Source organism: Coregonus lavaretus, assembly GCF_964263955.1.
Source record: "Coregonus lavaretus genome assembly, chromosome: 3".
NCBI lineage: Eukaryota > Metazoa > Chordata > Actinopteri > Salmoniformes > Salmonidae > Coregonus > Coregonus lavaretus.
In genome coordinates, this window is record NC_139990.1 from 4,727,597 (window position 1) to 4,751,042 (window position 23,446).

A 23,446-nucleotide genomic window follows, 5' to 3' on the forward strand; every position below is an offset into this window, starting at 1 on the left:
TCTATGACTGACTGACTGATTCTATGACTGACTGACTGTTTCTATGACTGACTGACTGATTCTATGACTGACTGACTGACTGACTCTATGACCTGCTGACTGACTGACTGACTGACTAAGACTGGCTTACTGTATGGCTGGCTGACTGACTGACTGACTATATGACTGACTGACTGACTGACTGTATGGCTGGCTGGCTGACTGTATGACTGACTGACTGACTGTATGACTGACTGACTGACTGTATGACTGACTGACTGTATAGCTGACTGAATGACTGTATGACTGACTGACTGACTCTATGACTGACTGACTGACTGACTGTTTCTATGACTGACTGACTGATTCTATGACTGACTGACTGACTCTATGACCTGCTGACTGACTGACTGACTGACTGACTATAAGACTGTCTTACTGTATGGCTGGCTGACTGTATGGCTGGCTGGCTGACTGTATGACTGACTGACTGACTGTATGACTGACTGACTGTATAGCTGACTGACTGACTGTATGACTGGCTGACTGACTCTGACTGACTGACTGACTATGACTGACTGACTGTATGACTGACTGACTGTATAGCTGACTGTATGGCTGACAGGCTGTCTGTCTGTATGACTGACTGACTCTATGACTGACTGACTGACTGACTCTATGACTGACTGACTGACTCTATGACTGACTGGCTGACTCTATGACTGGCTGACTGACTGACTGACTCTATGACTGACTGACGGTATGACTGACTGACTGACGGTATGACTGACTGACTGACTCTATGACTGACTGACTGACTCTATGAATGACTGGCTGACTGTGACTGACTGAATGACTGGCTGACTGTGACTGACTGACAGACTGTATGACTGACTGTATGAAATTGACTGACTGACTGGCTGGCTGACTGACTGACTGTATGGCTGTATTCCCATTCTCTTCTCTTCAAATAGAAGTGTGCACTTGTTCACTCAACTCATACATTTACAAGCATTGGATTAGTGCAAGCATGTCTCTCTGTTTGACGCTGTCTTTCTGTCTGACCCTGTCTTTGTCTGATGCTGTCTTTCTGTCTGACGCTGTCTTTCTGTCTGACCCTGTCTTTCTGTCTGACGCTGTCTTTCTGTCTGACGCTGTCTTTCTGTCTGACGCTGTCTTTCTGTCTGACGCTGTCTTTCTGTCTGACGCTGTCTTTCTGTCTGACGCTGTCTTTCTCTCTGACGCTGTCTTTCTCTCTGACGCTGTCTTTCTCTCTGACGCTGTCTGACGCTGTCTCTGTCTGACACTGTCTCTGTCTGATGCTGTCTTTCTTTCTGACGCTGTCTTTCTGTCTGTCTGACGCTGTCTCTGTTTGACGCTGTCTTTCTTTCTGACGCTGTCTTTCTTTCTGACGCTGTCTTTCTTTCTGACGCTGTCTCTGTCTGACGCTGTCTCTGTCTGACGCTGTCTCTGTCTGACGCTGTCTCTGTCTGACGCTGTCTCTGTCTGACGCTGTCTCTGTCTGACGCTGTCTCTGTCTAACCCTATGCCATTTGAGATGCATCCTGTGTGTCTGTTGGAAGCGCATCAGCCTGTTGTTGGGCAAGAGGAAGAAGGGTGTAATGGCACGTGAAGTGCAGTCGCAATTATGATGTTTTTGTTTGCTGGTTCCCTCAGGGGGAAGAGGATTATCTTATTTTAGGCTTGGGTTGTGTGTTTTTTAAATTCTCCATAAATGAGTGAAGTTAAGCGACAGTATTGTGCTTGCTCTTTGTATCCCTCTGCTCTTTGACTCCAATTATTGATTTGTAAAAAATATATATATATTTATTAGTTTTTTGTTAGGTAACGTTAGCTAGCGTTAGTCGGCTGTACATGCGCCAAAACTCTGGTATTTTTCATCGTATAGCTTGTTCTCCGTCTTTTTAAATAGTGAGCCAATCGTGAGAATCACTATACATATCGTATCGGCACCTAAGTATCATGATAATATCGTATTGTGAGGTTCCTGGCAATTCCCAGCCCTAGTGGATGAACTGACAGAGATAACCCATTGAGGAACCGGGGTGCTGTAATAAACCCATATTGACTTTGGCTCAATGAGTTACGCAGGCTATTGCTTTCTGAATGGGGAAACACATTGACTGGGGATATGCTTTATTTACTTCAATGAACTGTAAGCCTTTCGCCTCTTGTTAGCACCCATATCTAAGATGGCGTATCCAAGATGGCGAAGTAGTGCAGTTCTGTTTTTGTCGAGTGTCTGTAAATAGCCTGTAAATACCCTGTTTTTTTTGTATTTTTCGTACATATTTCCCTATCAGACTTTTCATCCTTCTACAAAATATACTTTCCTGCAACCCGCCTCACTCAATGTGGAACGGATTCTATTATTGACTTACCTTTTATCTAGAATCTCCAGTTGAAACTAGCTAGCCAGCTAGCCAGCTAACTAGCTACTTGCTATTAGCCACAGTTAGCGGTATTTCACCCAGAACATTGGATTTTTTTTTCTGCGGGATTAATTCAATCACTGGATATTAATCACCGGATATTCGGCCAGTCTGCACAGCGCGTTATCGACCCAGATCATATCAGTTTTTCTGCCAGAATCACTGAATCACTGGACCTTTAACTCCGGATTCATCGCTACCAGCTAGCTTCAACTTCAACTAAATGGACGCTGTGGTCTGGCTAATCATCCTGAGCTAGGCCCATCTCCCGGCTATCTACCTCTCTGTCAACCGGACGGGACCACCTAGTGTTGACACGGAGCCCCGCCGATCCTACACGACTGGTCTGCCGACGAAATCGTCTGATGTGGTTGCGACGACGTCGACCACGAAGATTCCATCTGCTAGCTCCGGCCCGCTAGCACACGCTAGCCGTGGCCTCTTACCTGCTAGTGCTTTAGAAGCCTCCGAACAATTAGCCTCAGCCCAAACATGGTTAGCTTATTGTTGTTTCGGTTATTTCTAATTGTACTATTTCACTGTAGATCCCCCAGCCCAGCTAAACCTGCCTTAGATAGCTATTTTGTCCCACCCCCCATACACTCAGAGACCGACTCAATTGATGCCTCTAGTGATACTATCTCTTTCATTGTTACCCAACGCTTAGGTTTACCCCCACTTTACTCATATCCTTCCATATCCTTGTCTGTACATAATGCCCTGAATCTTTTCTACAACACCCGGAAATCTGCCCCCTTTATTCTATGTACCCGACGCACTAGAAGACCAGTTCTTAAAGCCTTTAGCCGTATCCTTATTCTAGTCCTCCTCTGTTCCTCTGGTGATGTAGAGGCTAACCCAGGCCCTGCAGCCCTCAGTATCACTCCTACTCCCCAGGCGCTATCATTTGCTGACTTCTGTAATCGCAAAAGTCTTGGTTTCTTGCACGTAAACATCAGAAGTCTACTTCCTAAGTTTGAGTTATTCACTGCGTTAGCACACTCCGCCAACCCTGATGTTCTAGCAGTGTCTGAATCCTGGCTCAGGAAGGCCACCAAAAATTCTGAAATTTCCATCCCCAACTATAACATTTTCCGTCTAGATAGAACTGCCAAAGGGGGTGGAGTTGCAATCTACTGTAGAGATAGCCTGCAGAGCTCTATCATACTATCCAGGTCTGTGCCCAAACAGTTTGAACTTCTACTTCTAAAAATCCACCTTTCCAGAAATAAGTCTCTCACTGTTGCCGCTTGCTACAGACCCCCCTCAGCCCCCAGATGTGCCCTGGACACCATATGTGAATTGATTGCCCCCCATTTATCATCAGAGTTCGTACTGCTTGGTGACCTAAATTGGGATATGCTTAATACCCCGGCCATCCTACAATCCAAACTAGATGCCCTCAACCTCACGCAAATTATCAACGAACCTACCAGGTACAACCCTAAATCCGTAAACATGGGTACCCTCATAGATATCATCCTGACTAACATACCCTCTAAATACACCTCAGCTGTCTTCAACCAGGATCTCAGCGATCACTGCCTTATTGCCTGCGTCCGTAACGGGTCCGCGGTCAAACGACCACCCCTCATCACTGTCAAACGCTCCCTAAAACACTTTAGCGAGCAGGCCTTCCTAATTGACCTGGCCCAGGTATCCTGGATGGATATAGATCTCATTCCGTCAGTAGAGGATGCCTGGTTGTTCCTTAAAAGTAATTTCCTCTCAATCTTAAATAAACATGCCCCATTCAAAAAATACAGAACTAAGAACCGATATAGCCCCTGGTTCTCCTCAGACTTGACTGCCCTTGACCAGCACAAAAACATCCTGTGGCGTACTGCATTAGCATCAAATAGCCCCCGCGATATGCAACTTTTCAGGGAAGTTAGGAACCAATATACACAAGCAGTCAGGAAAGCAAAGGCAAACTTTTTCAAACAGAAATTTGCATCCTGTAGCACTAACTCCAAAAAGTTTTGGGACACTGTAAAGTCCATGGAGAATAAGAGCACTTCCTCCCAGTTGCCCACTGCACTGAGGCTAGGAAACACTATCACCACCGATAAATCTACAATAATCGAGAATTTCAACAAGCATTTTGCTACAGCTGGCCATGCTTTCCATCTGGCTACCACTACCCCGGCCACCAACTCTGCACCCGCCGCTGAAACTTGCCCATGCCCCCCCCCGCTTCTCCTTCACACAAATTCAGACAGCAGACGTTTTGAAAGAGCTGCAAAATCTGGACCCCTACAAATCAGCTGGGCTAGACAATCTGGACCCTTTTTTTCTAAAACTAGCCGCCGAAATTGTCGCAACCCCTATTACTAGTCTGTTCAACCTCTCTTTCATAACGTCTGAGATCCCCAGAGATTGGAAAGCTGCCGCGGTCATCCCCCTCTTCAAAGGGGGTGACACTCTAGATCCAAACTGCTACAGACCTATATCTATCCTGCCCTGCCTTTCGAAAGTATTTGAAAGCCAAGTTAACAAACAGATCACCGACCATTTCGAATACCACCGTACCTTCTCCGCTATGCAATCCGGTTTCCGAGCTGGTCATGGGTGCACTTCAGCCACGCTCAAGGTCCTAAACGATATTATAACCACGATTGATAATAGACAGTACTGTGCAGCCGTCTTCATCGACCTGGCCAAGGCTTTCGACTCTGTCAACCACCGCATTCTTATTGGCAGACTAAATAGCCTTGGTTTCTCAAATGACTGCCTCGCCTGGTTCACCAACTACTTCTCAGATAGAGTTCAATGTGTCAAATCGGAGGGCCTGTTGTCTGGACCTATGGCAGTCTCTATGGGGGTGCCACAGGGTTCAATTCTTGGGCCGACACTTTTCTCCGTGTATATCAATGATGTCGCTCTTGCTGCTGGTGACTCTCAGATCCACGACACCATTTTGTATACATCTGGCCCTTCATTGGACACTGTGTTAACAAACCTCCAAACGAGCTTCAATGCCATACAACACTCCTTCAGTAGCCTCCAACTGCTCTTAAACACTAGTAAAACTAAATGCATGCTTTTCAATCGAACGCTGCTGGCACCCGCCCACCCGACTAGAATCACCACTCTTGACGGGTCTGACCTAGAGTATGTGGACAACTACAAATACCTAGGTGTCTGGTTAGACTGAAAACTCTCCTTCCAGACTCACATAAAGAATCTCCAATCCAAAGTTAAATCTAGAATCGGCTTCCTATTTCGCAACAAAGCCTCCTTCACTCATGCTGCCAAACATGCCCTCGTAAAACTGACTATCCTACCGATCCTTGACTTCGGCGATGTCATTTACAAAATAGCCTCCAACACTCTACTCAGCAAATTGGATGTAGTCTATCACAGTGCCATCCGTTTTGTCTCCAAAGCCCCATACACTACCCACCACTGTGACCTGTACGCTCTTGTTGGCTGGTCCTCACTACATGTTCGTCGTCAAACCCACTGGCTCCAGGCCATCTATAAATCACTGCTAGGCAAATCCCCGCCTTATCTTAGCTCATTGGTCACCATAGCAGCACCCACCCGTAGACTGCGCTCCAGCAGGTATATCTCACTGGTCATTCCCAAAGCCAACACCTCCTTTGGCCGCCTTTCCTTCCAGTTCTCTGCTGCCAATGACTGGAACGAATTGCAAAAATCTCTGAAGCTGGAGACTCTTATCTCCCTCACTAACTTTAAGCATCAGTTGTCAGAGCACCTTACCGATCACTGCACCTGTACACAGCCCATCTGAAATTAGCCCACCCAACTACCTCATCCCTATATTGTTATTTATTTTGCTCTTTTGCACCCCAGTATCTCTATTTGCACATAATCTCTTGCACATCTAGCATTCCAGTGTTAATACTATTGTAATTATTCTGCACTATAGCCTATTTATTGCCTTACCTCCATAACTTGCTACATTTGCACACACTGTATATATATTTTCTGTTGTATTTTTGACTTTATGTTTTTTACCCCATATGTAACTCTGTGTTGTTGTTTTTATCGCACTGCTTTGCTTTATCTTGGCCAGTTCGCAGTTGTAAATGAGAACTTGTTCTCAACTGGCTTACCTGGTTAAATAAAGGTGAAATAAAAAATAAAAATATATAAATACTATATGAAAATACTTGATAGGTGAATTTTCTTTCATTGGGCCATACAGTGGGGAAAAAAAGTATTTAGTCAGCCACCAATTGTGCAAGTTCTCCCACTTAAAAAGATGAGAGAGGCCTGTAATTTCCATCATAGGTACATGTCAACTATGACAGACAAAATGAGATTTTTTTTACAGAAAATCACATTGTAGGATTTTTTATGAATTTATTTGCAAATTATGGTGGAAAATAAGTATTTGGTCAATAACAAAAGTTTCTCAATACTTTGTTATATACCCCTTGTTGGCAATGACACAGGTCAAACGTTTTCTGTAAGTCTTCACAAGGTTTTCACACACTGTTGCTGGTATTTTGGCCCATTCCTCCATGCAGATCTCCTCTAGAGCAGTGATGTTTTGGGGCTGTCGCTGGGCAACACGGACTTTCAACTCCCTCCAAAGATTTTCTATGGGGTTGAGATCTGGAGACTGGCTAGGCCACTCCAGGACCTTGAAATGCTTCTTACGAAGCCACTCCTTCGTTGCCCGGGAGGTGTGTTTGGGATCATTGTCATGCTAAAAGACCCAGCCACGTTTCATCTTCAATGCCCTTGCTGATGGAAGGAGGTTTTCACTCAAAATCTCACGATACATGGCCCCATTCATTCTTTCCTTTACACGGATCAGTCGTCCTGGTCCCTTTGCAGAAAAACAGCCCCAAAGCATGAAGTTTCCACCCCCATGCTTCACAGTAGGTATGGTGTTCTTTGGATGCAACTCAGCATTCTTTGTCCTCCAAACACGATGAGTTGAGTTTTTACCAAAAAGTTATATTTTGGTTTCATCTGACCATATGACATTCTCCCAATCCTCTTCTGGATCATCCAAATGCACTCTAGCAAACTTCAGACGGGCCTGGACATGTACTGGCTTAAGCAGGGGGACACGTCTGGCAATGCAGGATTTGAGTCCCTGGCGGAGTAGTGTGTTACTGATGGTAGGCTTTGTTACTTTGGTCCCAGCTCTCTGCAGGTCATTCACTAGGTCCCCCCGTGTGGTTCTGGGATTTTTGCTCACCGTTCTTGTGATCATTTTGACCCCACGGGGTGAGATCTTGCGTGGAGCCCCAGATCGAGGGAGATTATCAGTGGTCTTGTATGTCTTCCATTTCCTAATAATTGCTCCCACAGTTGATTTCTTCAAACCAAGCTGCTTACCTATTGCAGATTCAGTCTTCCCAGCCTGGTGCAGGTCTACAATTTTGTTTCTGGGTCCTTTGACAGCTCTTTGGTCTTGGCCATAGTGGAGTTTGGAGTGTGACTGTTTGAGGTTGTGGACAGGTGTCTTTTATACTGATAACAAGTTCAAACAGGTGCCATTAATACAGGTAACGAGTGGAGGACAGAGGAGCCTCTTAAAGAAGAAGTTACAGGTCTGTGAGAGCCAGAAATCTTGCTTGTTTGTAGGTGACCAAATACTTATTTTCCACCATAATTTGCAAATAAATTCATTAAAAATCCTACAATGTGATTTTCTGGATATTTTTTTTCTCAATTTGTCTGTCATAGTTGACGTGTACCTATGATGAAAATGACAGGCCTCTCTCATCTTTTTAAGTGGGAGAACTTGCACAATTGGTTGCTGACTAAATACTTTTTTTCCCCACTGTATATGATCTTCTGCTTGCTGTTCATAGGCTAGGCTAGATCCCACGAACAAAGCGCTAAATGTTGCATTCAACAGTTTTCTGAGTAGTTTTGCAAAGAGTTTGACTCGCTCAGTTTTGTAAAGAGTTTGACTCACTCAGTTTTGTAAAGAGTTTGACTCACTCAGTTTTGTAAAGAGTTTGACTCACTCAGTTTTGTAAAGAGTTTGACTCACTCAGTTTTGTAAAGAGTTTGACTCCAATTCGAAAAGAGTTTGAGTGCCCATTTCCACTTCTGGTTTGGCCTTTTACAGCTGCATCCTCCTGCCGTTCACCACAGTGGAATAAGTAATGATAGACTACGAGCATCAGCGGTTTTCTCTGCGGTCTGCTGAGTAATTTTAGCCATTTGAGGAAGCGGTATCTCTCATTTTATTTATATCATCCTATTCAGATTTAGGCCATGTTTAACAATGCATCCTTCTTCCTTTCCTTTAAGAAATCCCTGATCTGACATGGCTGGTTGGTTGAAGGTGATAAAATCAAAATCAAATCACATGCGCCGAATGTGAAATGTGATGAAACCATTGCTTATACCTAACTATTTGTTATTGTACTGTTATTACTAGTGTCCTGTCCAGGGGGTGTACTTGTAGATCAAGGTGCCTCATGCTACAGCAACAGGAGATGGGCTCCTGCCTATGGGCCGTTCTGGCTCGGACAAGGCTTACTTCCTCCCTATGAGCCGTTCTGGCTCGGACAAGACTTACTTGCTTAGAGTACATTAGCTATTGGTTGGGCTGTCAGAGTTAATCAGTTAACTCAAGTTAAATTGGTGTAATGTTAGTGCAAATTTTTTTTTTCTCGTGATTAATCGCATTGTCTGAAAGTGTTCAAAATACACTGAAAACAACCACAATACGTAATATATATACATCTAAAAACAACAATACCATGTCAAAACAGGTTGACATTGAGATTAAAGAAAGTGTGCTTTATCAACTGACCAGATTTAGCTAACCATTACTTTGGACAAAATCAAGACGCCAATATTCTTGTAATGCTTTTTGTATAAAAAATTGTACACTACAGATCAATTTGAGCAAATTCTGAATTTCTGATTAATCCTGATTTTAAGGTAGTGAGCTGCTAGTCATACAGGAAGCCACAGAATGCAGCAAACTAGATAGAAACAGAGTACATCAAACTAAATAGAAACTTCATAATTGGCAGCTAAACTGTGTATTCTAACAGGACAATCAGTCCTATGGACTAGCCTACATGGTTTATGCTAGCACTGAGCTGTGTGTGCCAGATAAAGTGAAAGCAGAGGCTGAGGCACCACTGTAGAGAGAGGGTAGTATTGATTTTGCCCTACAGTTACACACACCGATTACACAATGTTCAAATGGTGCTGTCGGACAGATTACTTAATGCATTGTTTTTTCCCCAATGGAACCACTGTTTCATAAGCTGATCTGTGTCATTTAAGGGTTTATTCATAGAATATGTAAATGTTTTGAATGTTAAACTGTTAATGTTTGTTTTCTTTTTTTTCGGGACCCATCATAAAAGCCGCCCACTTATTGAAGCACTGCACTACAGAGGCAGAGGGAGATAGCTAAGAGATAGATGGAGGGAGCGTTTATGATCGTTCATGGTCACTCTGCTATGGGGGCGGTTTTCTCCTAATGAATGGAGGTTTTTCTGCTGTTGGTCCTTCCTGATATTCCTACGCCTATCCCACCTCTACATACCACCACCCGTGTCCTCCTCCCCTGAAAGGACAATGGAAATAGTTCCCTGTTCCCATGACTCCCTCCACAGACCAACCAAAAAGCCCTATTCATGCCAGGCCTACTGTAGGTCACATGAACTGGGAGTGCTTTTGTGTGCTGTGTGGTCCCGCCCCCTCCTCCCACCCTCTCAAAGAAGAAGGGTTGAGCCGAGCGTGCATTTTAATTTTCCGGGTGGCTCGCCACACTTGGAGGATGTCCTCCAGGAGCTAAAGTCAACGAGGTTTGATGATGACCCCTCAAGAGGAAGAGTGGGTCAAGAAAGTCACTACCACTTTCCATGTTGTTTCTCCCTCAAGTACTCATGATGTTCCATATGATGTTGTTCCACATGAAGTTGTTCCACGTGATGTTGTGTTGAGACTGCGAGAAACAGAAACCCACGTGCTACTCAAGTCTCTAAAACTGCAATGTACTTTTAAAGGACTTGATATTAAACATGCATACCATGGTTTTCACACCACATTGTAGAAAGCACTATTGTATTATGGTATTAGTTATGGCTTTGGTTTCTTTGGGAACAGATGGCAGAGGTGTTGTGTTTTCAGGCCTAACTGCAGCAGTGTGGGGACATGGTAGTGTGAGGGGTGTAGTGTTTTCAGGCCTAAATGGAGCAGTGTGGGGACATGGTAGAGTGAGTTTAATTGAGGTCAAACACATTAGAAAGCGTTACAGTGAGACTCATAAAAACCAGGCCTCATACAGTAGTAGTCTACTGCCTTGGCATCTTGAGGCCCTATGAGGCTAATAAACGTTGTCCTCTTGATAGTATTTGGATGTGTGTAAACCCCATCCTTTCTACAGGGCTAATATACTGTAGCTCAATGTCTTAAAAATAAGAATCATCATAATGTCTGTTTTGAGGACCCTGACTTTTTCCTGACCTGACCTGACCTGGAAAAACTCCAGATCCCAGTGATGATGCGGTCCAGATAGGCCTGGTGGTGGTCGTGCTGTGTGTTAAGAGCTCACATTCCATATCCCCGAGCTGCTCCTCCTCAAACATGCCAGACCTACTTTCCAAGCCCCTTCCCTACTCTCCCAGCTATGTAGATTACACATCACTGTTAGCCAAGAGCCGCGATAGCCTTGAGTCTTCTGGGAGTATCCCAAATGGCACCCTATTCCCTACATGGTGCACTACTTTGACTAGAGCCCCTATATGGGCCCTTGTCAAAAGTGTTGCACTATATACAGAATAGGGTACAATTTGGGATAAGCCCTGGAGGCTGGAGTCTTCTGGGGACATGGTCACTGAGAACATAATTTGGTTGCTTTATCCCCTCCATCTCTCCCTGGTAAATGGCGATAATTTCGGGTATAGAAACCACTGTTATCAGAATTTGGTTTGATTTTATATATATAGTCCATAAAATCTTGTTCTGTAGAAGGTCAGACCGAGATCTCTTCCCTAATTCTGTGAAATTGGAGGAGCGTGAGAGAGAGGAAAGTAGGGGTCCTTTCGACTGTGTTCCCCTAAAAGGGTCCTTTCGACTGTGTTCCCCTAAAAGGGTCCTTTCGACTGCGTTCCCCTAAAAGGGTCCTTTTGGCAGTGTTTCCGAATAAGCTGAACTTGAGGTATTATTAATTTACATTTTACATTTACGTCATTTAGCAGACGCTCTTATCCAGAGCGACTTACAAATTGGTGCATTCACCCTATAACCAGTGGGATAACCACTTTACACATTTATTTATTTATTTGAAGAGGGGGGGGGGGGGTAGAAGGATTACTTTATCCTATCCCAGGTATTCCTTAAAGAGGTGGGGTTTCAAATGTCTCCGGAAGGTGGTGAGTGACTCCGCTGTCCTGGCGTCGTGAGGGAGCTTGTTCCACCATTGGGGTGCCAGAGCAGCGAACAGTTTTGACTGGGCTGAGCGGGAACTATGCTTCCGCAGAGGAAGGGGAGCCAGCAGGCCAGAGGTGGATGAACGCAATGCCCTCGTTTGGGTGTAGGGACTGATCAGAGCTTGAAGGTACGGAGGTGCCGTTCCCCTCACAGCTCCATAGGCAAGCACCATGGTCTTGTAACAGATGCGAGCTTCAACTGGAAGCCAGTGGAGTGTGCGGAGGAGCGGGGTGACGTGAGAGAACTTGGGAAGGTTGAACACCAGACGGGCTGCGGCATTCTGGATGAGTTGTAGGGGTTTAATGGCACAGGCAGGGAGCCCAGCCAACAGCGAGTTGCAGTAATCCAGACGGGAGATGACAAGTGCCTGGATTAGGACCTGTGCCGCTTCCTGTGTAAGGCAGGGTCGTACTCTCCGAATGTTGTAGAGCATGAACCTGCAGGATCGGGTCACCGCCTTGATGTTAGCGGAGAACGACAGGGTATTGTCCAGGGTCACGCCAAGGCTCTTCGCACTCTGGGAGGAGGGCACAACGGAGTTGTCAACCGTGATGGCGAGATCATGGAACGGGCAGTCCTTCCCCGGGAGGAAGAGCAGCTCCGTCTTGCCAAGGTTCAGCTTGAGGTGGTGATCCGTCATCCATACTGATATGTCTGCCAGACATGCAGAGATGCGATTCGCCACCTGGTTATCAGAAGGGGGAAAGGAGAAGATTAGTTGTGTGTCGTCTGCGTAGCAATGATAGGAGAGGCCATGTGAGGATATGACAGAGCCAAGTGACTTGGTGTATAGCGAGAATAGGAGAGGGCCTAGAACTGAGCCCTGGGGGACACCAGTGGTGAGAGCACGTGGTGCGGAGACAGCTTCTCGCCACGCCACTTGGTAGGAGCGACCGGTCAGGTAGGACGCAATCCAAGAGTGAGCCGCGGCGGAGATGCCCAGCTCGGAGAGGGTGGAGAGGAGGATCTGATGGTTCACAGTATCAAAGGCAGCAGACAGGTCTAGAAGGACAAGAGCAGAGGAGAGAGAGTTAGCTTTAGCTGTGCGGAGAGCCTCCGTGACACAGAGAAGAGCAGTCTCAGTTGAATGACCAGTCCTGAAACCTGACTGGTTAGGATCAAGAAGGTCATTCTGAGAGAGATAGCAAGAGAGTTGGCTAAAGACGGCACGCTCAATAGTTTTGGAAAGAAAAGAAAGAAGGGATACTGGTCTGTAGTTGTTGACATCAGAGGGATCGAGTGTTGGTTTTTTGAGAAGGGGTGCAACTCTCGTTCTCTTGAAGACAGAAGGGACATAGCCAGCGGTCAAGGATGAGTTGATCAGCGAGGTGAGGTAGGGGAGAAGGTCACCGGAGATGGTCTGGAGAAGAGAGGAGGGGATGGGGTCAAGCGGGCAGGTTGTTGGGCGGCCTGCAGTCACAAGTCGCAAGATTTTATCTGGAGAGAGAGGGGAGAAAGAAGTCAAAGCATATTAAGTGTGAGATCCAGAGTTGCTTTTAATAAAATCCTTGTAACGTCTGTAGACGCTACGGGCCGAGGCATTTGCTGTTGCACTCCTTCCCTCTACAAATAAGAGCCGTCCATTTTGCGTTTCAATAAATGTGGTGAGAATATTATTGTCCCCTCTCCAAGCCCTAGTTGGTGGGTTTCTTTCTCACCCACTCCCCACACATCTTTATTGGGTTTGACAGACTGGTGACTGAGTCCAATTTGTAAGTGTGCCTCAGTTTCATGCATAGCGTTCATTGTTCGAGACACTTGATATTCACTCTCTCACACACGCACAGAAATGTGTGCTTTCACTGTGTTTTAAGTTAACCCCCTTGCTGTCCATCTGATTGGCCCTCTGCCCATAGTGTTTGTTTGTCTGAGTTTCAAGTTTTATTGTCACGTGCACAGTACAGTGATGTACAGTGAAATGCCTTTCTTTCAAGCTCTTTTCTAGCAAAGCAGTAATCAATATCAGTAGTAAAAATAGTATACTGTAAAGTGTGTGAGAGAGATATACAGAGGGAGAGAGAGAGAGACCTGGTTTGCGTTGCCTGCTGAGCTGATGAGCCCTGCAGCAGAAGGTCACAGTCAGTGACTCACTGAAGCCTGTGAGTCTCCTCGCTCTCTCTCTCGCCCTCTCTGCCCCCCCCCCCCCTCCCCTCTCTCTCAATTTCAATTCAAAGGGCTTTATTGGCATGGTAAACATATGTTTACATTGCCAAAGCAAGTGAAATAGATAATATACAAAAGTTAAATAAACAATCGGTAAATATTACACTCACAAAGGTTTCAGAAGAATAGACACGTTTCAAATGTCATATTATTTCTATTTACAGTGTTGTAACGATGTGCAAATAGTTAAAGTATAAAAAAGAAAATAAATAAACATAAATATCTCTATCCCCACCTCTCCCTCTATCCCTCTCTCTCTCTCTCTCTCTCTCTCTCTCTCTCTCTTCCTCCCTACTCCCCTCTTTCTTTCCCTCTCCTCTAACACTCTCTCTCTCACTATCTCTCACTCCATCAGTTCATCATCCTCTGTGACTGGCTGGCAGTAGAAAGGCTGTTCAGTCTACAAACTCCTAATTGAGCTCCACTGTTATGTTTAAAGCTCACCCCTGACCTCCCTGTTGAGAGATATTGCCTTATGTAATCAGAGATGGCATATTCTTTTTTTTTTAATCTAAAGGTGTCTGGGTTTGAACACTGCATATTGTGTTCTGCTTAGAGAGACAACCTGTGACATCACCTTATGTAATGTCTGTTTCAGTCGCTGTACGCTACTGGCCCCGTGTAGCTCAGTTGGTAGAGCATGGCGCTTGCAACGCCAGGGTTGTGGGTTTGTTTCCCACGGGGGGCCAGTATGAAAAAAAGTATGAAAATGTATGCACTCACTAACTGTAAGTCGCTCTGGATAAGAGCGTCTGCTAAATGACTAAAATGTAAAATGTAAATGTATCCCAAATGGCACCTTATTTCCTATTTGGTGCACTGCTTTTGAACAGGTTCCATAGGGCACTGTGTAGGGAATAGGGTGCTGTTTGGGATGTAGCCTCTAAGTGCACTGATTTAGCAGTTGGACTATAGAGAATAAAATGTTGGGTTAGGAGGCCCGTTATGGGTTGACTATAACTAAACCGGAAGGACACGACAACATTAACGCTCATCATAAACCGAAACAATGTTGTGATTGGGTAACTGACGCTTATGTGTAGGCTGGGAGAGTTCCAATGGGAGATGCATCATATCACATCTCATTCTTTAAACAAAAACACCCTCGGGTACTAGCTACCATTGCATTATTTTAACAAAGAACATACTAGCTAGGAAAGCCCTTGTTATGTGTGCTGCTTGGCACTTGCAGTTAGATAACTTTTTGTAGTGTGGGTTTGTTTCTGCTCTGGAAGCACAGTTAATGTGCCTGTTTTCATCATCTTCCTACAGAGCATCCCTGACTGTGTGACATTCCTTCCCTGTCAAGGACTCTTCTGAGTGGGGACAAGTCTGCGCATTCCCCCAAGGCCCCCCAAGGCTACTGCTCGGGAGAGTTTGGGGAGGAACTGAACAGTACAGTACATTGCTGTAGGCTAATTGGTTCCCTTAGCATAATCGGCTCATCTCCATGGAGACGGCGGCTAACTAGTGCGCTACGCTAGCTCTGTGGTGAGCAGGGCTGGAGGAGGGAGCAGGCCGTTTTTAGAACTGTCGTGTGGAAAAGTACTTTGGGGAGCGATGAAGTAGTGGTGGTGTACTTAGAAAATTGTTTGGCTCTGTGTTGCTGTGTGCAGCCCTGGCTACGCCCTGGGAGAAGAGTAGCTTTCCATACCCGAATGCTCCAGTGAGATCTTCCAGCTCTTTAAATGAGTTAGCCTGCTAAAACATATGTTATGATAGTAGCGCCTCTGGTTTTGGGGTATCTGGAATTGTGTAGTTACACGGTATGTGAATCACGACCGCTCTGGCTTGTCAATTAGCATAGCAGAAGATTTCCCACTCACACTGCTGAAACACAAATGACCCAATAAGGTGAAGTGAAATCCCAGCTAACACAGAATGTTCTTGCAACGTTCCCTTGTATATTTTCTTGAGTTTTTTTGACATATATAACGCTGCCACAATGTTCTGGGAACCAATATTTGTTACAGTTTACAGTTACAGTTTACAGTTTAGTCATTTAGCAGACGCTCTTATCCAGAGCGACTTCCAATTAGTGAGTGCATACATTTTTCATACTGGCCCCCGTTGGGATATGTCTGTCTGACAACCTGTGATCTGTTCTGTCTGGGACAACTGTATGATAGCAATAGTAAATGTCAAACAGCAGGTGGTCGAGTTAAGTTCTGTGAAAAGGAGAGATTGTGGTGAAATGTTCGATGTCTAATGAAACACATTATGTGAAACGGCTGAGCTCATTTGCCCTGTTGACCTACCTGCCTCCTCCTCTCTTTTTCTCTCTCTCGCTCTTCCTCCATCTCTCTTTTTGCTTAGTCTCTGTGGCCTTGTTGACCTACCTCCTCTCTCTCTCTCTCTCTCTCTCTCTCTCTCTCTCTCTCTCTCTCTCTCTCTCTCTCTCTCTCTCTCTCTCTCTCTCTCTCTCTCTCTCTCTCTCTCTCTCTCTTCCTCCATCGCGCTCTTTCTCTCTCCATCACTTTCTCTACCTCTCTCCCTTTCTCTCTGGTCTCTGTGGCCTTTACAGCTCAGATACTCAGAGGGCCAGATGAGTTGGCTTTGAATCTGATCCCAGGTAAAGATCTGCTAGAAAACAGACTACTACAGTATTTGGCCTTGTGGTAGAGATGAGTAGGGACTCGAGGGAGTGGGGCCTCGCTAACCCTAAGGTGGGCTAAACATACGCTGTGTGTCATAGACTTCACACACTGGCCACTTGTAACGGGTGCTGCGAAGCAGCTGTAAGCACCAGGCCTGGTTCAAGTAGCATTCATCTTCTTTCAAATACTGTATCTGCGCTTGATTGAGCTTGTCTGGCGCAATGGAACCAAAGGATTAGTCCCAAAAGTGCAAACCCCACCACGATAACATTCCAGGCAGACTCAATCAAATGCTCATTTGAACTCAGGCCTGGTCAGTCTTCACTGACACTTCCCAACTAAGATGTCAGTCCCAACACTTCGTTCAATGAGGCTGTAATGTTAAGATCCTGTCAGGTTTTGGCTCATTCTACCACCACCATCATGAGAGTTGTGCCTATAGTCTATTGCATCAGTGAGACAAGAGGGCAGCCAGAGGTGGAAGTGAGAGTTTGGCTACATCCCAAACGGTACCCTATTATCTATATAGTGCACTCCACCTAACTGATGCACTAGAGATGGACCCTTGTCAAAAGTAGTGCACTACATAGGGAATAGGATGTCGCTTGGGACGAAGCCCTTGTGGGTATTGGGTAATCAACATGGTTCCCTCTGCTCAGAGCTCTGACTAGACTATGTTGACCCCACATCAGGGTAATGTTCAGTAGGCAAACACTGCAGATAGAAATGTCATGAATAGAGCTGGCGTGATTCCTTATTGTACGTGTTAGAGAGGCATGTTTAAGTAATGTATTTTTATCTGAACGTTCCCCACTGTTGTGCCCTGCTGAATGCTGCCCAGTACATGTAGTATAACAGTATAGCTGTGTGACACACTGTTTCTCAGGTTGAGGTAACTTCCTGTGAGCAAGGCTTGTAGTCTATTTCTCTGATTCGGTTGTCTCATCTTTTAATTTTTCATCTTTTTTTTTACCAGTCTGTTTTGCTACAGACCTGTTTCCTCTTCTCTAGACACACGCCTACTTCCTCCTTCTGTTAACGTCTCTCTCTCTCTCTCTCTCTCGCCAAAGGAGAAGCACTGCGAAGTTTAGTTTGAAACCCTTGTTCTTGTGACTGCTGGACCTCGAAGGATGCTTATTGTATTTGTGGCTAGCTGGTGTTAGTGAGGATTTTGTTTTAATTTAGTTTTTTTTGTGGATTTGAAAGAAGACGTGTTGGAGGTAGGACCCGCGGGTTGAACTCACTAGCTGCTTGTCATCAAGGTTTCCGGGTGAGTCATCTGTCTTCTTGTTGTGTGTACTCACTACTCAGGCTGGAGTAGGGTACGTTGGGCCGAAGGGTGTGGCCCTAATTTTAGGGCCCTCCCCCTGTACCCTGTAACCCCCTGTGCCCTCTTACCCCCTAGGCACTGACCCTGTTCAGACTACAGAATTAGAAGGATTATAAATCATAATACCAGGTCAGCCATTCTGAGTGTACCCAAGAGTTTACCAGTTTGGTTTCCCCTGACAGGTTAGTTATGACATAGATTGTTATTATAATCTCTGCACAGGAGATTTAATTGTGAGGAAACCGAGTGGGATGAAGTTTCACCACCTAAGGATGACAGACCTCATAATGTTGGAATTCAATAAATGTCTCTGGGAAATTGTTTTGGACAATTACATAACAGACAGAAATCTAAATAAAAGCATTGGCTGTGCAGCTCATTAGATACGGATTTGGCTGTTGTAGTTGATTAGTCACACCTCTGGATTGACGCAGACGTTATGTATGATTCTTTTATTTTACTCAGGATGGTGACAACAAAATGTATATTGTTGCTGACTCATTTTGTTATTGGTGAACCCCTTTTGGTTTCACCGCTTTGGTTCACTGTTTTTATGACACTACCCCATACCTGTAAGACCTTGACTGCGTCCCAAATGGAACCCTATTCCCTAAATGGTGCACTACCTTTGACCAGAGCCCTATGGGCACTAATATAGGGAATATGGTAATATTTGGGATGGAAATATCACCCTATAGATAACATGCATCGCTCCTTCTCACACGTCTACACTGCTTCCAGGAGTGTACAGCTCACACAATGTTAGTCTATTTAACAAACACAAGTTTAGAGAGTTGCTGTCCCCTAAGCAGGCGTGTTGTGTGCCTCGGCTGAGTTAATCCAGTGCTGTTAATTGCTGAGAGCTGTTGTCGGCCATTTGGCACAGACTACTGACAGGATATCCTGCTTGCTGCACCAGGAACGAGGGCATGTTTGTGAAACAAAGCAGCCTGCTGTGATAGACTGAGACAGTTAGTAGTAGTAGTAGTAGTAGCCTGCTGAGACAGAGACAGGTGGTAGTAGTAGTAGTAGCAGTAGTAGTAGTAGTAGTAGTGTAGTAGCCTGCTGAGACAGAGACAGTTAGTAGTAGTAGTACTGTAGTAGCTTGTTGAGACAGACAGGTAGTAGTAGTAGTAGTAGCCTGCTGAGACAGGTAGTAGTAGTAGTAGTAGTAGTGTAGTAGCCTGCTGAGACAGAGACAGTTAGTAGTAGTACTGTAGTAGCCTACAGAGACAGGTAGTAGTAGTAGTAGTAGTAGTAGTAGTAGTAGTAGTGTAGTAGCCTGCTGAGACAGAGACAGTTAGTAGTAGTAGTACTGTAGTAGCTTGTTGAGACAGACAGGTAGTAGTAGTAGTAGTAGCCTGCTGAGACAGGTAGTAGTAGTAGTAGTAGTAGTGTAGTAGCCTGCTGAGACAGAGACAGTTAGTAGTAGTACTGTAGTAGCCTACAGAGACAGGTAGTAGTAGTAGTAGTAGTAGTAGTAGTAGTAGTAGTGTAGTAGCCTGCTGAGACAGAGACAGTTAGTAGTAGTAGTAGTAGTAGTAGTAGTAGTGTAGTAGCCTGCTGAGACAGAGACAGGTAGTAGTAGTAGTAGTAGTGTAGTAGTATTGTAGTAGTAGTGTAGTAGCCTGTTGAGACAGGTAGTAGTAGTAGTAGTAGTAGTAGTAGTAGTAGTAGTAGTAGCAGCCTGCTGAGACAGAGACAGTTAGTAGTAGTAGTAGTACTGTAGTAGCTTGTTGAGACAGACAGGTAGTAGTAGTAGTAGTAGTAGTGTAGTAGCCTGCTGAGACAGAGAGACAGTTAGTAGTAGTAGTAGTAGTAGTAGTAGTAGTAGTGTAGTAGCCTGCTGAGACAGAGACAGTTAGTAGTAGTAGTAGTAGTAGTAGTAGCCTGCTGAGACAGAGACTAGTAGTAGTAGTAGTAGTAGTAGTAGTAGTAGTAGTAGTAGTAGTAGTAGTAGTAAACTCAGCAAAAAAAAGAAACGTCCTCTCACTGTCAACTGTGTTTATTTTCAGCAAACTTAACATGTGTAAATATTTGTATGAACATAACAAGATTCAACAACTGAGACATAAACTGAACAGGTTCCACAGACATGTGACTAACAGAAATTGAATAATGTGTCCCTGAACAAAGGGGGGGGGGGTGGTCAAAATCAAAATTAACAGTCAGTATCTGGTGTGGCCACCAGCTGCATGAAGTACTGCAGTGCATCTCCTCCTCATGGACTGCACCAGATTTGCCAGTTCTTGCTATGAGATGTTACCCCACTCTTACACCAAGGCACCTACAAGTTCCCGGACATTTCTGGGGGGAATGGCCCTAGCCCTCACCCTCCGATCCAACAGGTCCCAGACGTGCTCAATGGGATTGAGATCTGGGCTCCTCGCTGGCCATGGCAGAACACTGACGTTCCTGTCTTGCAGGAAATCACGCACAGAACGAGCAGTATGGCTGGTGGCATTGTCATGCTGGAGGGTCATGTCAGGATGAGCCTGCAGGAAGGGTACCACATGAGGGAGGAGGTTGTCTTCCCTGTAACATACAGCGTTGAGATTGCCTGCAATGACAACAAGCTCAGTCCGATGATGCTGTGACACACCGCCCCAGACCATGACGGACCCTCCACCTCCAAATCGATCCCGCTCCAGAGTACAGGCCTCGGTGTAACGCTCATTCCTTCGACGATAAACGCGAATCCGACCATCACCCCTGGTGAGACAAAACCGCGACTCGTCAGTGAAGTGCACTTTTTGCCAGTCCTGTCTGGTCCAGCGACGGTGGGTTTGTGCCCATAGGTGACATTGTGAGGACCTTTTTTTTTTTTTTTACCTTTATTTAACTAGGCAAGTCAGTTAAGAACAAATTCTTATTTACAATGACGGCCTACACCGGCCAAACCCGGACGACACTGGGCCAATTGTGCGCTGCCCTATGGGACTCCCAATCACAGCAGGTTGTGATACAGCCTGGAATCGAACCAGGGGGTCTGTAGTGACGCCTCAAGCACTGAGATGCAGTGCCTTAGACCGCTGCGCCACTGTTGTAGGCCTTACAACAGGCCTACAAGCCCTCAGTCCACCCTCTCTCAGCCTATTGCGGACAGTCTGAGCACTGATGGAGGGATTGTGCGTTCCTGGTGTAACTCGGGCAGTTATTGTTGCCATCCTGTACCTGTCCCGCAGGTGTGATGTTCGGATGTACCGATCCTGTGCAGGTGTTGTTACATGTGGTCTGCCACTGCGAGGACAATCAGCTGTCCGTCCTGTCTCCCTGTAGCGCTGTCTTAGGCGTATCACTGTACGGACATTGCAATTTATTGCCCTGGCCACATCTGCAGTCCTCATGTCTCTTTGCAGAATGCCTAAGGCACGTTCACGCAGATGAGCAGGGACCCTGGGCATCTTTCTTTTGGTGTTTTTCAGAGTCAGTAGAAAGGCCTCTTTAGTGTCCTAAGTTTTCATAACTGTGACCTTAATTGCCTACCGTCTGTAAGCTGTTAGTGTCTTAACGACCGTTCCACAGGTGCATGTTCATTAATTGTTTATGGTTCATTGAACAAGCATGGGAAACAGTTTTTAAACCCTTTACAATGAAGATCTGTGAAGTTATTTGGATTTTTATTAATTATCTTTGAAAGACAGGGTCCTGAAAAAGGGACGTTTCTTTTTTTGCTGAGTTTAGTAGTAGTAGTAGTAGTAGTAGTAGTAGTAGTAGCCTGCTGAGACAGGTAGTAGTAGCCTGCTGAGACAGGTAGTAGTAGTAGTAGCCTGCTGAGACTAGTAGTAGTAGTAGTCTGCTGAGACTAGTAGTAGTAGTAGTAGTAGTAGTAGTAGTAGTAGTAGTAGTAGTAGTAGCCTGCTGAGACTAGTAGTAGTAGTAGCCTGCTGAGACTACTAGTAGTAGTAGTAGTAGTAGCCTGCTGAGACTAGTAGTAGTAGTAGTAGTAGTAGTAGTAGTAGTAGCCTGCTGAGACTAGTAGTAGTAGTAGTAGTAGTAGTAGTAGCCTGCTGAGACTAGTAGTAGTAGCAGTAGTAGCAGTAGTAGTAGCAGCAGCAGCAGCAGCCTGCTGAGACGTCAGTACTGTAGTACCATACAACACACTATGAAATGAATGGCTTAAATTGTGGGGGTGGAGGGTAGGAGTGTGTGTGCGCCTGTCTGTCAGTGCCGACTGTCTTTAGCAAGCTGGGTGTGACTAAAAGATGCTCTGTGAGGGAGGGAATGAGTAATGTTTTATTAATTGATGATTTTGCCACATAATTTTCACAATGATGTTAAACTTTGGATTTGCTGCCTGTCACTCACTGTTCCCTTTTTGTTACACCTCTGCCACGTTTCCCTCCAGCGTCCTCCTCTCTTCCTGTCTCTCTTCTCTCTTCATTATTCGTTGTTTTGTCTGCCTGTGTCTACCACCCAGGGGGAACTCTGATAAGGGTATGTGGGCACAGTTTCACAGGGCAAAGAGAATACATTTTACTTTCAATGAGCTCTTACGAGGGCTTTTCCTGTGGGAACTGTGGGTGCTTCTGTGTGAATAAAAACGACAGTACTTAGGCCTACTGTGTGTGTGAGACACTCCCTCAGGGTGTAACAGGACACTGAAAGCATGACTAGAGCGTGGCCGTGTGTTTCAGTGTGTGTGTGTGTGTGTGTGTGTGTGTGTGTGTGTGTGTGTGTGTGTGTGTGTGTGTGTGTGTGTGTGTGTGTGTGTGTGTGTGTGTGTGTGTGTGTGTGTGTGTGAACGAATGTGAACTGGCTCGAAGCAGGTGCTTCAATGTGTCTTGCGGTGTGTGATAGTGTCATGCTTGAAGCGGGTGTTTCATCATGCGTGTGTCTCTGTGTGTGTGTTTCCGTCTCGAAGGCGATGATAACTCACTGTGCCTGTCTCTGTGGCCTTTGTTTCTTACACAGATAAAGGTTCCTGGCTCCTTTATAGGCTGTCTGTGGCACGGTGTCACACCCTGGCCCCTTGGTGAGCCATGGTCCTTTGTGGAGGTGTCAAATGAAGCGCTGGGGTTTAGGCTCTTTTGAAATTCTATACAGGGTGTCAGTCCACCAGCCCAGTACCCCCCCCCCCCCCAGCTGTTTAGGAAAGTTGAAGAGGATTATACTTCTCAAAGCAAAAGAAAAAATGAAAAGCATAGAGTGTAATTGACTGTGGCTGCATAGTGTAGTGCAGCTGATGTTTTGTTCATTTGTGAGGAGTAATACTGTATACAATTAAAATGCTTTATCTGGGCTTCTGTATTATGCCACATTGATCACAAACTGTCCTACATCCTGTTGCAGGGGAGTTTTTTTTGGAATGACTGGTTCTGGGTTTTCGCTGCTGCTGTACACTACGGGCGCAGATAGAACAAGGAGCTAGTTATAAAACTCTTTGCTATGGTTGCATCAAAAGTAATTCTCTGGTAAAAAATAAATGTCAGACTTTCTTCTAAACTAAGCTAGAGCTGTTTTTACAGCCATTTTTCTATCACCTAGACTTGACGCTAGCTAGCTAGTTAGGCTAACGTTTGCAAAGC

At 45.3% G+C, this 23,446-nt stretch overlaps 1 protein-coding gene and 1 pseudogene across 2 annotated transcripts in view; both read left to right on the top strand.

The window, feature by feature from the left end:
* Positions 1 to 18,023, top strand: part of LOC311119857 (retinitis pigmentosa 9 protein homolog) — an 80,840-nt pseudogene extending 62,817 nt beyond the window's left edge. Inside the window, exon 8 of the transcript in view lies at positions 17,994 to 18,023. The product of the transcript in view is annotated as a retinitis pigmentosa 9 protein homolog (transcript). The remainder of the gene's footprint in view (positions 1 to 17,993) is intronic.
* The window catches only part of LOC311126069 (engulfment and cell motility protein 1), a 148,031-nt gene that overhangs the window by 27,192 nt on the left and 97,393 nt on the right, over positions 1 to 23,446 (top strand). The gene's annotated exons all lie outside the window — the stretch shown is intronic.